Source organism: Carettochelys insculpta, chromosome 16 (assembly GCF_033958435.1).
Source record: "Carettochelys insculpta isolate YL-2023 chromosome 16, ASM3395843v1, whole genome shotgun sequence".
NCBI lineage: Eukaryota > Metazoa > Chordata > Testudines > Carettochelyidae > Carettochelys > Carettochelys insculpta.
Genome location: NC_134152.1, coordinates 8,819,697 through 8,837,056, shown reverse-complemented (window position 1 = coordinate 8,837,056; position 17,360 = coordinate 8,819,697). Strand labels below are relative to the sequence as shown.

The window sequence follows — 17,360 nt, the reverse complement described above, 5'->3', positions numbered from 1 at the left end:
GTGTGATAAAATTCAATATTCATTAACCACTAAAAGATTATCAAAAAACCTTCCATGTCATATTATTAAAAGTGACCTTTATAGCTACTATAATTTGATTTTTTCAGGACGATGACTGCAATGACATCAAAGAAAGCACTTATTGCTACTTTGTCCTAAAAAGTGAGCAATAATTTCAGTGATCTGTACAATATTTTCAGTAATTCATTTCATTGGCCAAAGATGAAAAATAATACAAATCTCAAATATTTTTTCTTACCTGACCTTTTTACACTTTCTGTAATTGCGCATTTAATTTACAAAGGAATGCTAAACCACACATAAATAAATAAATATAAATGCTAACCCACAAATAATATAAATAAACAAAGACATTGACAATAGCCAGTTTCAAAAATCACACAGTGAGATATTCTGAAGATGCTATAATTTCCCATTGACTGTAATTTACTTAATTTTATAATTTTAGTACTGATAAGCATCGCCTAAAATAACCAACGTATCATAAGAAATGCATACATATTACATGAATATTATATTTGCAGACATTCATTAATTAGATATTTCACTCATGTTTAAATAAATGCCTTCATGCACATAGATAAAATGGATGAAAATCAACTTTACATTTCCATTCATTTTTAAAGTTTGGGTTTGTTCACTTGACTTGTAAAATAAAGGTTTTTACAGTGATAAATAATACTCTATCACAGTAGGATCAGAAACTTATTCAGGATAATTTTATTTAACAAATGTCCGTCCATAAGCAAATAGTTTAGTGAATCACATTTCACTTAATACCACCTGTAAACATGACTCTAGGAAAGCTGCAATTTCCTGCATAGCACGAGCAATACAAAGAGACATTTTCAAAATCGGGACAAATGCTATGGATGCCGTTCCCTTGCTTTCCCAAGCACTACCATTAGATTGCTTTAGCTTCCATTAAGTTGTCACTTCCCTGTGCTGCCAACTTTTCAAGGGGGACAATTCGTTCTGACAGAACCATGGGCTGTCACATACACTCACAGTTCAGTAGAAATGAACAGGCAAACCCTCAAAGCTGATGGATTTATCAGTGACTGGAGCTGGCACATATACTACCTACACATCCAAAGTTTGGGTGAACAGGTTAGACCTTATTAATTACTATTAATTACAGGGTATTTATGTGAATTGCAGAAGCTTCATTTTTATGGCACACAAAAAAACAGTAAAAATAGAAATTTTATTTTTGAACTTTGCCCATGTTCATCCTTCAACAACTAGAGAGATTTTGTAATGAAGAAATGCATGTGCACTTATTTTTCCAGTACTCTATCTTTCATAATGTTATTTTGTAAAGAAGGATCTCCTGTTTCCAGGAAGCTAGGACGTATGGCCTCATTCTAGGACTAAATTACAGAACTGTTGGGTATCAGTATTACTTAGAACTTTGCACCTTCCATTAGAGGATCTTCAAATGATTTATACACGTCAATGAATTAAGCCTCACAATACTCCTGTGAATTTAGTATTCGTCTCTCCATTTTAAAGACGTGGAAAGTGAAACATGAAAAGGCCACATGTGTCTAAGGTCACACCACAGGACAGTGGTAGTCAGATACAGGATCATGATTAATTTGAACCAGTGTGACACCAAAACATTCTTCCTACCTCTCTTTACTCCTTCTCTCCTTACTCGTTCTCTCTACTCTCAGTTCTACAGCTGTGCTTGCCCACCCTGAAGCAGCAGAAAAGTGCTTCTCTGAGAGGGGCTTGGCTCATCTAGTGGTTAAGTCACCTGGTACAAGATTTGTCCTGTGCCCCCTAGACAGCAATTGCTCGAATGTAATGAAAAGGTGGACCTCCCTAAGTAGCAACCAATTGAGTTCACCCTGTCCGGGGCAACACATGCCAACAATTTTACATACATACATACTATCTCTATATATTAGTCCAATATCCCCACAAGACCAAGTGTCCTTAGTCTACATCTGGACCACTATGCCTTTGACTCAAGGCTTACATTTTCATCCTGTTCTTCTCTTCAAAGCACGAGGGTGTCAAGGGTTTATGACCCATCCACGAAAAGAGGTAGTTTGCGGGGGTAACCCCAGGGCCCTCCCTCTTCCCCAGACTGTGACAAGGGGCTCTGAATGACATAGTGATAGCAAACATCTCAGTGTCCTTGGGTTCTGCCTCACTGTCTCTCTTCTTGGCACTTGCTTCCCTGGTCCAGTGTGTGGCTAAGGGCTTCATCTATGTTCCTCCAGAAGCAGAGCTTATGGTTCCCAGCCTGAGGGAACAGCTCAACCTTTACTTGGTTCTGAGGTAGCTGATGCTAATAGAACTTTTCCTACAGCCACGCCTTCTGCTGCACCCTTATTCGGGCACTCCTGATATAGGTTTCTCTTCCTTTACTTGTCTTCCTGTGCTTCTGAGTCGTCTGGCTCCCCTTTATGCTCCTTTTCCACTGGAGAATGTCAGTTGATTCTCTATTGTGTGTGTGTGTGTGTGTGTGTGTGTGTATATATATATATATATATATATATATATATATATATATATATATATAAGGGTTTCGCCCATTGCCATTTTTAACATCGCCGATGATGGACATGCAACATTTAGGTTATAGAATACTCTCCAACAGAATATACTAGTTAGGGAGTTTTGTGTGATAGTGAGCATAAATGATCTTTTATACAGGGTTTTTTCAGTTTTATATCTTTGTGGTCCCTAGTTAACTTCTCTGAGTACTTAATTTTGTCTTTCTGCACCTTTTAGTGCTTATCAAGATAAGGATGAACTGAAGAATATGATCAAAGCCAAGCATGTAGTTTGGCACAGGATTTTGCTGAACTTGGATTTTTTGTTATGTGATACACTCTATCGTGAGCTACGTTAATATTACCTCAAATGTAAAATCAGTGGAATTGCTGAGGGTTAAAATCAAACAAAGTCAGACAGGGTTTGTTTGCTTTAAAATTTAAGTTATTTGGTCCCTGTGAACATGCAGACATGTGGTTCTTTTACTACATTTACCAGCCTGATCCAAAGCTCATGGAAACCCATCCCATTGATTCTCATGGGGCTTTGGTTTCTGCATTATGTGTTTCAATGCTGAATTAAAGCTTGGTCTTCCAAGACACAATATACTATTTTTTTATATAACAACTCCTTAAGAGAGTCAATTTTTATCAAACTGACTTTTAAAGTTGGTGCTTTTTAAAGAAAATATATATTTAAAATTAATTGATAGATTATACACACTATGTATCTGAGGACAAGCAGAGAAATTTCATGAAAACAAAAAACACAATTTGATTCACTGGATTTCTTCAGTGTAATTTTAAATACTTAGGCACCACATGCACAAACTCTGCCTTTACTTCTGTGACATCAGTAAACTGGGCTGTAAACTTGCCCTTTTTTATCCTCAAACAAGTATCCATTATGTGTGAACATCAAAAACAGGAATATTTTGCTGAAAAGCCGAAGTTTGACACAAGCAAACCTGTCAACTATGAAAAATCCACTGGAGTATTCTTTGTGAAGCAGCTACCAGTAAACCCATTTCTTCTTTGCAGGAAATGTCTATCACATTTATTTTGAATTGAATGTTATATTTTAACATACCTCACAGCTACTTAGAAAGGAAAATATATTTATGAATGAGTAGTATTCAGCTCTTCAATTTGGTCCTTCCCCCCACCACCAAACTTTTAACTAAGCTCATCAATTACTCTCAACAGTCTAAATAGTTGGCAATGTTTAACCAACATCTTTTCTGAGTTATTCAGCTCGATCTTGCTGCTCATTAAAAGCATCTCTATTTATTTGCTGTGTGTTACAGTCCTTAACTTTGGCACCACATGCAAAAAGGAAGCCAATTTTACTTTTCCCTGTGGTGTTAATTGGTAGAGCATGCTGCCTGCCTCTTCATTAATTATGTCAATGTGTATGAAACTTCCATTTTCATGGTGGTGAATTAACAAAGCTTCAGAATGAGGCTGACAAAAAGCCAGCACGCTACTGTTTATAAGAAGTGGATAATGAAGGGTACCAGTGGTCAGAACACAGTGTTTATTTCAAAGCCTGGCCTTCTCCTTTTCTCTCCCTCCCATCCATTTTTAAGCAAGCATTTTCTGAAGTAAACAAGATCAGCTATGCTGTTGAAAATAAATCCTCATATAATACACAGATAATGGGTCTGGAAATATTATAACTTCATAGGACAAACGAAGGACTTCTGGTCCAGCTGAAATGGAGCTGCACCTCAGACCATTTTCACACAATATACGGAGGTCATCACCACAAATGTAAAGAAATCACTCACTGCTGATAAGTATCAGAGAGGTAGCCGTGTTAGTCTGTATCTTTGAGAATGACAAGAAGTCGGGTGGCACCTTGAAGACTCACAGATATTTTGGAGCATAAGCTTTCATGGGCAAAGACAGGCTTCATCAGAGGCATGAGTGTGTGTGGGGGGAGGGGTGTTAGCTAACACCCCCACACACACACTCATGCCTCTGATGAAGCGGGTCCTTGCCCATGAGAGCTTATGCTCCAAAATATGTTAGTCTATAAGGTGCCACCTGACTTCTTGTTGTTCTCACTGCTGATAGCTCATTTTATAATTTTTTTTTCTTCAACTACAGTGGCCAAAACTACCCTGCCAAAACCACCACCACAGTAATAATCATTCTAATAATCTCCCTACCTGAAATTATTCTGGAAAATCTCTGGCCTACTTCTTCTCTGTTTACTAATTATAAAGGTTGGTAGAAGAGTGACACCTAGCTTTTTTCCTTTACTCTTGCATAAATAGCAACTGACAACAAGTTTAATGTAGCACTGCATAAAGTCAAAGCAAAGTGTAAAGTAAAATTGCGAAGCTTTTCTTCATTTTGAATTATGAACATTGGACACTTTTTCAAACTATGCACACTTCTAAGCATTTCACATCTTTCAAAGACTCAGAATGATGTATTCAGGGTATGCAGATATGCAAGTCCTCCACACGCAGATAAGGAACAGTACATACCACGTGTAATGCTTCTATTAATGGCAGGTGATCACCAGAAGGGCCAGGTTTGGTTCCTAGAGGTTTCCGCAATAATGCAATCATTTGGCTTAAGTCCCCACCCAGTAACCTGGGACAGTCTCATCCCACCTGTTGGGTGCCTGTAAAGATCGTTCTTCCCCTCTCACAAGCACAGAGTCTGAGATAGGAACAGCTTGTTTAATAACAGTAGCCTAACATAAATTTACACAATGGCAAATGAAGTACGCCTAAACAAACAAGAGGTAAACTCCCATTAAGCAAGGCATTGTTCTTAGAGTCTGCTAAGCCATGTCTTTATCTACACTCTCTCACTTACAGAATGTACCTCCACCTCAGCTCTCCACTCACAGTACAGCCTGGTCCATACCTACCCAGAGTTCACAGGTACATAAGCCTGGAGACTTTTCTCACCAGGGCAGGATCACCTGCTGGCATCTTGCTGCTCCTGCTGGCTGCACTACTGGATGCTTTCACTTGCTTGCTAAGTTGGGGGTTTGGTTCTAGGTAAAACCCTGTGATTTCAGCTCTCCATGGCTCTGGGTCTAACCACAAAAATCTCATTAGCTACTAGGGTAGATACTCACAAAACAACTACAGGTCCCAGTATTCACCTGGGCTTTAATTACACCTTCAAACAGTGAGGAAAAGGACTAATCCAAACATGCTTAGAGCTTCAGGGCCCAAAGCCTCACTTGCTGGTTCAATCAGTATTCCAATTTCTGCACCACGACCACCCCTATATTGCTCAGTGCTCTGCTAAGGGAAGCCCTGTGAGATCCACATCTTACACAGAGATGATGACCTCCCTATACCCCAACAATAATTTCCAGTATTGGTGATATGCCACAATTCTTACACTGGGTGATAACTTAATTTGTGACTTTACAACTACAATTTATTTGCAATAGGCAAAGCATCACTGCTTTGCCTGCTACCCAGCAGCTCTTGCAAAACAAAAACTTTATGTTGTACACACACCCTCCAACCCTTCACATTTCCACTTGAATGATTTCTAAAGAATATATTTCTCAAATTCCTTCAGAGGGATTGAGCTCCTGGTGCCACATTCCTTACACACGACTAAAGAAGATATAAGAAATATTTACAAAGACCTTGATGACATTTTGAGATGAAGAAATTTTTGTAAATTTCACTTCTGGAATCAGAAAACAGCTGAGTTCACAAGTGAAAAATAACATATAGCAGATTTACGGCAAACTTATTTTCCATACACTAAATGAAACCACTTCACAAATAGCATTAAAATCTAAACATAAGCCTCCTTGCTTCCTTATGTCATGCATATGAATTCACAGACACAGCATGTACAGAACAGTATTCTTCCAATGGGGTCAGCATGTCCCTTAGAAAATCTGTCTATTGTTTGTTCAAGTGTGGGCACTGAATTCAGACACAACATGCAGGACTATAATTAGAGTAGAGTGAAAAGGTGACAATTAAAAAAAAAAAGCCTCAAACTGTAGGGGATCTGAGGATATTCCTCCAGGAAATTCTGAAATGCCACATACAATTTTGCTACTTTTTAAAACATTTGCACAAACAAACAAAAATTTCCCATCACAACCCGACTGGCATTTATTTGAAATTCTAGACTAGAATAATTTGTCAGCTGCAATTTCTGCTATAAATACCAAAATCCAAGTCACAGAGCTGGCACTGTGATGCTTATTACCCCTCAACTACATATAGATTTTGATAAAAATACTCTTATCACCAATACTTACATTTTTACAAAACAGAAAACCAAGGAAATGTATCGCCTGCTTACAAGAGATTATTGAGCTTCTCTGCCCTTCTGTAACCAAGACTCTATAACCAAGGCTCTTTGCTGATGTGAGTGGTATAAACAGTACTGGGACTTCAAAGTTTTGCACCCACCCAACCTGGCCCCCCCAGAAATGACTTTGTAGCCCAGAGCTGAGTTTGCATTATAAAAAGTACTGCACTGTAGTGAGTGGACTGCAAAACATGCTACCAGGAGAAATTATAGGTTTTCATATTTCTCAACAGGAAGGGTTCAAGACCTTGAGGGTACGCCACAGGAAGAAATCCCCAAATGTATGGTTTTGGGTTAACAAAGGGGTTATTGCATTTGGGTGGTGTCAGTAATATGAATCCAAATTCAGGGAATCTGTGACTTGGGCAGTTTTTAAACACAAGCCTTCAGTCAGAATGCACTTTAAAGTCTTTTGCAGGCCCTGACTTTCTGCACTCAGAGTGCCAGCGGTGGGAACAGCCTTAACAGATGCCATTTTAGGAGGGTAGCATGGGGGTGGAGCTGCATCTGCACATACTGTGATGTTGCTTGCTCTTCCTCCCATCCCCTTACACCTGACTATCAGGGAGCAAGGGGGAAGTGGCCAGCTATTATGAATTACTCCTCTGCTTCCTCCCCTAACCAGCCAGGAATGGGAGGAATTCATGCAAGCTGTGTACTTTTCCTTCCTTCCCTGATAGCCAGGGGAACAAGAAAAAGAGCAGGCAGCATCCCAATACACAAGGCAGCAGCACCACACCCCATCCCACCATCCTGAAATGGTTCCCTTGACTTACATTTCTTATTATAAACTTCCCCTTTTTCCATTTGTTTTAACTTCCCCTCTGAGCCAAGTCAGTTGTTTTAAGTGGTATGGCCTTCCTATGAATTGTGGCTTTTGAGGCATCTAGTAAAATAGTAAAATAGTAAAAAGTTTCCAGTTATCATTCACATTTTTCCTTTTAAACCCTTTCTCCCAACTGACTTGGCTCATAATTGTTTTCAATTCTGTGAATTTAGCCATTTATAAGCACTAAATATGTAGATCGGGGTCAGCAACCCACCAGCGCAGATGCCAAGAGTGGCACATGAGCTGATGTTCATCAGCACACAAGGCAAGCGCTCAGCCTCCCTGTTCCTCCCCCATGAAGCTGTGAGCTTACTCAAAGCAATGGCACCTGCGCATTCAAAATAGACCAGTTAATGCCACCAACTACCACCTCAGTAGTAAAGCTCTACATCTTAATTAATTTATTAATGAAGCTGTTGTAAGTAGGATTATTGGTGACTTTCAAAAGTGTCACCAGCACTTGGACCACATGTAGAGGTCAAAAGGACAAATTTCAGGACTCCACCGTGGAAACGTTCTGACCCCTGATGTAGATACTACTGGCTTGGACTTTATTTTTTTTCCCACAAACAAATGTAATCAAGTCTCAATCAGTTATACACCAGCTACTACTAATTTTTGAGTCTATGATCAATTCCCTTTTGTCCTTCAAGATGAAGTCTAATACAAAATTGCCCCATGTTGGGGGCAACATTTATTTGAGTTAATAAATTATGATCTAGGATTTTTAGATATTTTTTAAGAATATTTTTTTAGAATTCTTTTAGAAATTCAAGGATGGACTGGTAACCCAAGATCTCAAGCATGAATGAAGTCTCCCATAATAACACAGCTCTTTTTCCTACAAAGTAAAAACCCACGCTTAAGGAATTGGCCTATGTCACAAGGTGGCTCACCTTCCATGACTGAATTAGGTCCAGCTCCACTTTGCCAAAGCAGGTGCTTCCAGATGAGCCAACAAAAGGGTGGTGTTGCACCTACGGCATGAAGTGTCAGAGAAAGTTCAGTGAGGAAAGAATGAGAGGGGAACTGCAGACTAAAGACTCCTGCAGTGGTCACTGAAGAAGGGACTTGATCAGATCGTCCAGCTGAATGTTTTGTTTTCGAGAGAAAACAAAGGTGGCAGATCAGGCTGTGATTCTTCTCCAGAGACTCAGATAGCAGAAGGGGACAGTACTGTAGAGAATAGGAGCTGAGAACAGCTTATGGGTCAGTGGATAATGTTTTTCTAGTTGGAACTTTGTGTTAACAAAGGAACTGGACCCAGGAAGGGTTATAGGTGGATGACCAAGACTTGGTGGAGTTTTGTTTAAGACACCCTCAAAAATGGGAAAACAGGGACAAGGCACTGCTAAGCAAGACACCCCTGGTCATGAATGGGCATTCATGTAGCAGCCATTGTATTACAGTCATCCTCTTCTCAAAAGAGCATTGATGGTCAATAGCAAATACTAACTAGTAACCCATCCTGTGCACTTGAACACTGATCCACTGTGAACTGTCAGTGCTGGGAACTCATATGTACACTGGCATGTCAAAGTCAAAGTTGTGGTTCATGGGTGATTATACTTGAGGGAATGCTAAATATATGCCTGCAGCTGAAGAAGAGTGTACGCGACATGTAGCCAGACAAAGTCTCCCCCTTACAAGCCAGCTTGCTCGTTGCCCCCCCCACTGAGGAGCACACAGGGCACGGAAACGGCTGCTGACAGCACAGTCTTTGATGCCCTCATTGAGGCCCAGATATGCTAGCTTATCGTGACCCTGAGAAGCAGAAAGTACAGCTAGAAGGCTAACAGGCCAGACTGTCAACATGAGAGCGGGGGGGGACCCTCAGAAATCACCCCAGCTGGCATTGATGGATATGATGCACACACACAATCACCCAGAAGGGGACGTGCCCCGCCCGCACAAAAGAATGTCCTGCACTCCTAAATTGCTTATCTCTTGTCTTACAAGTGCAAACTAAGTAGAAATGCCGTTGTAACAAACTGGAGTCACAAAGACAGACCAGTATGATCTGGCACCATAGATAAGAAAGAGAATACATAACCCAAAAGGGGTATAAAAGATGGGTCCAGCAGAACTCTAACTTTGAGTGCATCTCCACCAACTACCTGCTGGTCGGGTCAGGTGATTGCCTCCCGAGGTCCGCAGCTGGGGACGCCCAACCTCGTATTCGTCTTTCTGCGGAATTGAGTGACCGATCCGGCTTGGCTACGCTGGTATCGAGAGATGCAGAGAGGGTAAGATACACCCATGCTAGGTCTCTGACTTTTTTTTTGTGCACAGCTAACGAATTAGAGCTCTGTAACTAGTATCAAGATATCATTGTGTTAGATGGTAACAGATATCTTTGTATTGGATTGTAACATAACTTGTTAACACCTGTACTTTGCTAGCATATAAGAAGTAAACAATAGCCTTTGTAACCATACGCTTATAACTGTAGCTTAATAAACTTGTAACTAGTTAAGATCCAAGCGTAACTATTTTGTTAACCCTTTTGTCACTGCAACACAGCCAGCACAACAAAAGAACTTTAACCATTTGGTTACAACAGCCTGGCCGTAGGTGAGTGTGCTAGGAGCTGCCTGCTCTAACAGTAAAAAACTGGGTTGCTTAGGACCCAGGGGAATCCGTCAGCCTGTCTTGGCTGCTTGCAGCGACAAGCTCTCTGCTCTTGTAGTTTTAAACTTGGATGATAACAAGGGCATAGTTGGTACCTCACCGCACATTACCCGGCCACCGGCTAACACGATGTCAAGTGACAACTTTTTGCTGCTTTGCTTTTGTGGGTTTGAGGCAGGTATAGTGTAGTTAGTCTTTGAAGTGCTACTGGACTGCTTTTTTGTTTCACAACACCATTAGAAAATACTACAATTATGTTGGTAATCCAACACAATTTTCTGTCAACATCCTATCACTAATTATCCGATATTATGCAGCTTTGTGCATGTTGTCTCCTTCTCCTTTCTTTAATATAAACCATGATCCACATTATGTTATCAGCACATTCTGCACTTAGCCATCTTCTCAGGAACTTTGTACCACTGCAGGAAATACCAGCTCAGGACAGGGAGATGGGCTATTTCAGAAAAGAGTAAATCAGTGTACTTGCAGGTGGGAGATGTTTCATTGTGGCTAATAATTATGGTGCTTCCTCTTCTGTATTAGGATACTATGCAACTGGCACATGAAAAGTAGTAATTGGATGAAGAAAACGATGAAATCTCACATCAAACAAAAGGGTGTGTACAGGTACAAATTATCTTAATCATACTGACTGTCTGATTGCCTTACAGATATGTGGCATCCACCTTTACAAAGATTACCATTATAACCAATACTGGTCTCTAAAATGATGCTTCCTTCATTGGTACCATAGCATTGGCCAACAATGAGTGGTGTCCAGAAGACATTTTTTTCTGGGTGAACTATTATGTTTATGACATACCCAGAGAGAAGTTAGACAAAAACAATACTATTGCTGGATGGTAGCAACACAATATTACTTTGCCACTTAGAAATCAGAAAGACAACATAGAAGAACCTCAAAACAGAGACAAAGCAGGCTGCTCCATAAAACAGAGTGTGCTCAGCCCCACATTACTCTAGATTGGCTTTTTGCCAACTGACTCTGAATGTACATTTCACTATAGCGCCCCATAGCCTGTAAGGAGCAGGAAACCCATACGCCTCAAAACTGGTAATTTTTACACAGTTTTCAATACACTACACTAGAAGGTCATTGATCCCATCGGCCTTGCCCAGTATGTTAATAAATACAATCATATGCTTTTCTGCTGTAAAAACGCAGCTGAGCCTGAAATTTTGGGCTAAAGTCTTGGGCCACTGGCTGAAGCAGGTGCAGAGGATTGCTGCCTCTAAGGGATCTGTTCAGGGCTCTACAGGACCACAAGGAAAGTATTGCTATGCAGTTTTTTACATGGTACAGTATTTTCTGCGGAACTGTGAGAAAGTGAGAGGGCTACACCTCAACTAGTCCCAATTGAATGCCCCAATGATTAGTGCCCCCATAGTGCCAGGATGATGATTGGATTTTGTCCTTAAATACTGGCACATAGGGTGGGGGGATGAGGTGAGGGAGGATCTATGTGCATGTCTCCCACATCCCTGTGCACTCAGACACAGTCCAGCACACTCTAGACCACAAAGTTTCTTTCATTCTTTGCAAGGGATAATGTTAGAAGTAATCTAGAACTGACTGCTTTCAGTTCTTACTGTACATGCCAAAAGCTGAAGTGCACAAAGCATTCTGGACTTGAAAGAAGCTAAACATCTGAAACTCACTAGAAACGGATGAGCTGCATCTTGCACATAGATGAATTCAAGTATAATTGTACTGAAAAGAGTTAACACAGGTTCACTTGAATGGTTCCCAGGCTTTAGAAAGGTTTTCAGTAAATCAAGGGTAGACAATGATTTTGTAGCTAAAACAATTTTGATAAAAAGAAATTGGCACAACTGCAATGATAGTCTCCATACTGCATAATAACAATAAAAAAATGTAGTGTCACTGTGCATTTTCATATAACACAAGAGACTAATAAAATTTAAATTTTTAAATTAAATGGATTACATTTCACAGCAACTAGTATTACTTGAAGTAAGATTTTCATTTCAGAAATGCTGTCATCTCCCTGTATTTGCTATTAAGTTAGACAGCCAAAAAAGTCTTTCATTGTTTTAGGGCATGATTCTGCTAACCTTATTCATGTTGAATAGCCAAGTACTGCAACAATTTGTCTCCTCAGCTTCAGTGGGAAAATTTGTATGAATAAGCGCTACTCAACCTGTGTAAGGGTTGAAGAATCTGTTTTGTTTTTTGCATATTATAAATATTTCTTAATGAAAACATTCTTACAGTGTTTGTTTTATGAGCTGAAAGGATTTTAAAAACTGGAATCAGTGTTAATGTCCTCTTACATAAAGCCTGACTGAAGCCATAGTGAGTGCACAGTGATTTTGACTGAAATCAGAGTTAGTGCCCCCATGCAGCGTCACAAAGCACTGGACTGGAGACAGAGTGAGTCTGTAGCTTCATACCCAGCAATGAAATGGAGGTTGAAGGAGTCACAGCCGCACTTACTCATTCAGTCATGCAGAACAATGTCACCCATGCAAAACATGCTTAAGCAATTCTCTCTGCTGATGAAATATGAAAAAGAATTGTTTAGCTGGGTTTAAAGTGTGATACATATTCTGTTGAACATAAGAATATATGTAAAAAAAGTTCTATCTGTACATCAGTACTATAACTTGGACAGACTGTCTCTCTTTCCTCACATCTACTCTTTCTTTCCTTCCAAATGAGGTGTTTGCCAGCACATATCTGACACACACCTGGTACTGGTCTGCTAAGCCCCAGGTCTCTGTGCCTGCAGCAAGAGCCAGTGTCTGGGCAGATGCATACATTGTGACGTGGTCTGCTTGCATATACCATCTCCCCTCATCAGCTATTGTTGCAAGCCTTTATTTTCATCAGCAAGGAAAAGTGAATAAATCCTCTGGATCCTGGGGAAGAGCCAGCAGAAAGTGCTGAACTAATAAGAGTCCATGTCTATTCCCCACAGACCAAATAGCTTATGCCTATGATGCCGACAGTGCTTCCAGCTTTGGATTTTGAGCCTGATTCCAAGAACTCATATATCACTGGCTTCCACAGTCAACAATGGCTATACCAATATAATTAGTTTAACTAGAAAGACTCTTTGAGTATACCTTTTAAAACCCAAGATTCAGATGCAATAAACTCTATAATTACTGCAGTGTTTGAAAAGGAATGTGAAGAGGTTGTACCACATGATTTCTGATGCCTCCAATACACTATCTGTGGTATTAGGCAGGCAGAAAAGCAGACTAACAATGCCTTTCACCTCCAAAACACTTTAAAATCATTAATGACCTCAATGTTAATCAGAGGTAATACGAAAATTAACCCCATTTTGCAGAGGGAGAAACAGTTTAATGAATTTCCAAGGTCAGACAGACTCTGGCCTGAAAAACTGTCACATCTGAAATGAGAATTCAGGAGTCATGTGCTTGGAGGACTGACTTAGATGCATCCTTGAGTAAGTGATCCCAGAATATGAATAATAAACCATGAGAAACTTCTGACGGACCAAGCCAAGTGAACACACAACACAATCACAGATGAATAGTAACAGAGAGATAGCCATGCTAGTATGTATACTATCAAAACAAAAAAGCAGTACAGTAGCACTTTGAAGACTAACATAACAATTTATTAGGTGATGAGCATTTGTGAAACTGATCTACCTCTTCATGGCTATGATCTGAAGATGTGGGTCTGTCCCACGAAAGCTCATCTCCTAATAAATTATTTTGTTAGTCTTTAAAGTGCTACTGAACTGCTTTTTTGTTTTGATACAATCACAGATGACATCCACTATGGCCATTTCTACACAGGCCACTTCTTTCAGAAGTGGCATGCTAATACACAGAGCGAAAGAGGCTAATGAGGCGTGGATGCAAATTCCCTGCACCTCATTAGCATAACATCACATGATTTGGAGCCCGGAAGACCGTTCTTCCGGACTCCAAAACACCGTGTAAAATCGTGGCCCCAGGGGGGCTTCTGGAAGGAAGTCCTCCTTCTGGAGGCACCTTCTTCCCAAAAATTTTCAGGAAGAAGGGGCCTCCGGAAGAAGGACTTCCTTCTGGAAGCCCCCCTGGGGCAGCGCTTCTACACGGTGTTTTGGAGTCTGGAAGAACGGTTTTCCAGACTCCAAATCACGTGATGTCATGCTAACAAGGCACAGGGAATTTGCATCTGTGCCTCATTAGCATCTTTTGCACTGTGTATTAGCATGCCACTTTCGAAGGAAGTGGCCTGTGTAGACATGGCCTATTAGTAACTGAATCTCTACATTAACAATATCAGCTCAAGAAATGTACTGTGTGAAGAACTTGCCTTCCCAATTTCCAAAGGGATATTACAGAATAAGCTGGGGAACTACAGACCAGTCAGCCTGACTTGGATACCTGGGAAGCAATGTATACAAGAGAGCCATTTTGCAAATACCAGAAAGATGAAGGGGTGTTCACTAGCAGCCAGAATGGTTGTACCAAGAACAAATTATATCAAAGCAGCTTGACTTCCTTCTTTGACAACTTAACTATTGCATGGATAGAGGGAACACAGTTGACTTAATATATCTGGACTTCAGCAAGGCTTTTGACACAGCCTCATATGACATTCTGATGAGTGAGCTGGAGAAATGCAGGCTGAAAAACAACTACCATCACATGTATCCACAACGGGCTAAACAAACACAAAGAGTAACTATTAATAGAATGATGTCAGATTGGAGGAAGGTGTCAAGTGGGGTTTCAATATGGACCTGTTCTGGGTGAAGTGCTGTTTTACATCTATACTAATGACTTCAGTGTATGTATAGACAGCATATTGATTAAATTTGCAGATGACACAAATCTGGACAAGGGGAGAGAATGCTAATATGAAACTAAATTTCAGAGGAATTTTGATAAATCAGAGAACTGGGTTTTAGACAACAAAATTCAATAAAGGCTACAGTTAGGTAAGGGGTAAAAAAAGAAATACAGAATGAAGGGAAACTGGCTTGGCAGCAGCATTACTGAGAAGGAGCTGTGAGTTCTGGTGGATCACAGTCTCAACGTGAATCACCAATACAGTGCTGTTGCAAAAAAAGCATTAATGGAGATGTTGCTTGCAAGTCTTGGGAGGCAATATTACTGTTCTACCCAGCACTGGTTAGACCTCAGCTTGGGGTAGTGTGTCCAATTTTGGTCAGTAATGTAAAAAGAGGCAGTAAAGAAACTGGAAAGGATCCAGAGGGGAGCAGGTCTGCAGATGTGTGGAGGGAAAAAATGCATATCTGTCCTGGGGCTCAGTGATTTACCAGGGCCTAGGGCTCCCTGTCATTGCTGACACTACACCACAGCCCCTTTAAACTGGTGCCAGAGTCTCAGGCAGTGCTGAAGGACTGGCTGTGGTAGGCTAGCCCCTAGGCCCTCCCCTTCTGCCCCAGGCTCTGCTTCAGGTCTGCTGAAGTCCACTGGATCTCCTGGAGATGAATGACAAAGATTATCAAAGAGATGGAATGCAAGCCACATGAGCAAAGTTTGAAGGAACTGGAAAATCCTGGAAGTTGGGAGAGATTCCAGAAGACTGGAAAAGGGCAAGCATAATACCCATCTATAAAAAGGGAAGAAGAGAACAACCCAGGAAATGACAGACCAATAAGTATAACTTCTGTGCTGGGAAAGATAATAGAGCAAGTAATGAAGAAATTCATCTGCAAACATGTGGAAGAAAATAATTTGACAGGTAACAGCTGACATGGATTTGGAAAGAACAAATCATGCCAGACCAATCTGATAGCTTTCTTTGACAAGATAACAAGTCTTGTGGATAAAGGAGAAGTGGTGGATGTGGTATACCTAAACTTCAGTAAGGTATTTGGTTTGGTCTCACATGATCTTCTTATCAATAAATTGGTCAAATACAATTTAGATGGGGCTACGATAAGGTGGGTACCAAACTGGCTAAATAATCATTCTCAGAGAGTAGTTATTAATAGTTTGCAGTCATGCTGGAAGGGCAAAAAAAGTGGGGTTTCTCAGGGGTCTGTTTTGGGACCGCTTCTATTCAATATCTTCATCAATAATTTAGATATTGAGATAGAGTGTATGCTTATTAAATTGTCAGATGATACCAATCTGGGAGGGGTTTCAACTGCTTTGGAGGATAGGGTCAGAATTCAAGATGATCTGAACAAATTGGAGAAATGGTCTGAGGTAAACAGGATGAAGTTTAATAAGGACAAGTGCAAAGTTATGCCACTTAGGAAGGAACAATCAGCTTCATACACACAGAATGGGAAGTGACTATCTAGGAAGGAGTACTGCAGAAAGGGATTTAGGGGTCATAGTGGACCACAAGCTAAGTATGAGTCAAAAGTTGGATGCTGTCGCAAAAAAGGAAACATGATTTTGGGATGCATTAACAGAAGTGTTGAGAGCAAGAAACAGGAAGTCATTCTTCTTCTCTAGTCAGCGCTTATTAGGCCTCAGTTGGAGTATTGTGTCCAGTTCTGGGCACCACATTTCAAGAAAGATGTGGAGAAACTGAAGAAGGTACAGAGAAGAGGAACGAGACTGATTAAAGGCCTAGAGAACATAAGCTATGAGGGAAGACTGAAAGAACTGGTCTTGTTTAGTTTAGAAAAGAGAAGACTTACAGAGAATATGATAGCAGTTTTCAAGTACCTAAAAGAGGGTTACAAGAAGGAAGGAGAATAATTGTACTCCTTGGTCTCTGAGGATAGGACAAGGAGCAATGGGCTTAAACTGCAGCAAGGGAGGTTTAGGTTGGACATTAGGAAAAACTCCCTAACTGTCAGGTATCAGAGAGGTAGCCGTGTTAGACCGTAGTTTCGAGAACAACCAGAAGTCTTGTGGCAACTTATAGACTAACAGATATTTTGGAGCATAAGCTTTCGTGGGCAAAGACCCGCATCATCAGATGCATGAGTGGGGGGTGTGTGGTTTCAGAGGGGTATTTAAAAATGGGGTCCCAGAAAAAGGGAGGGCCAGAGCTGGCAAGGTCTATTCAGCAAGGTGGAAATGGCCCATTATCAATAGTAGGTATCAAA

At 40.5% G+C, this 17,360-nt stretch overlaps 1 protein-coding gene across 18 annotated transcripts in view; it reads right to left on the bottom strand.

Annotated features, from left to right (window-relative positions):
* The window catches only part of RBFOX1 (RNA binding fox-1 homolog 1), a 1,793,461-nt gene that overhangs the window by 573,687 nt on the left and 1,202,414 nt on the right, over positions 1-17,360 (bottom strand). The gene's annotated exons all lie outside the window — the stretch shown is intronic.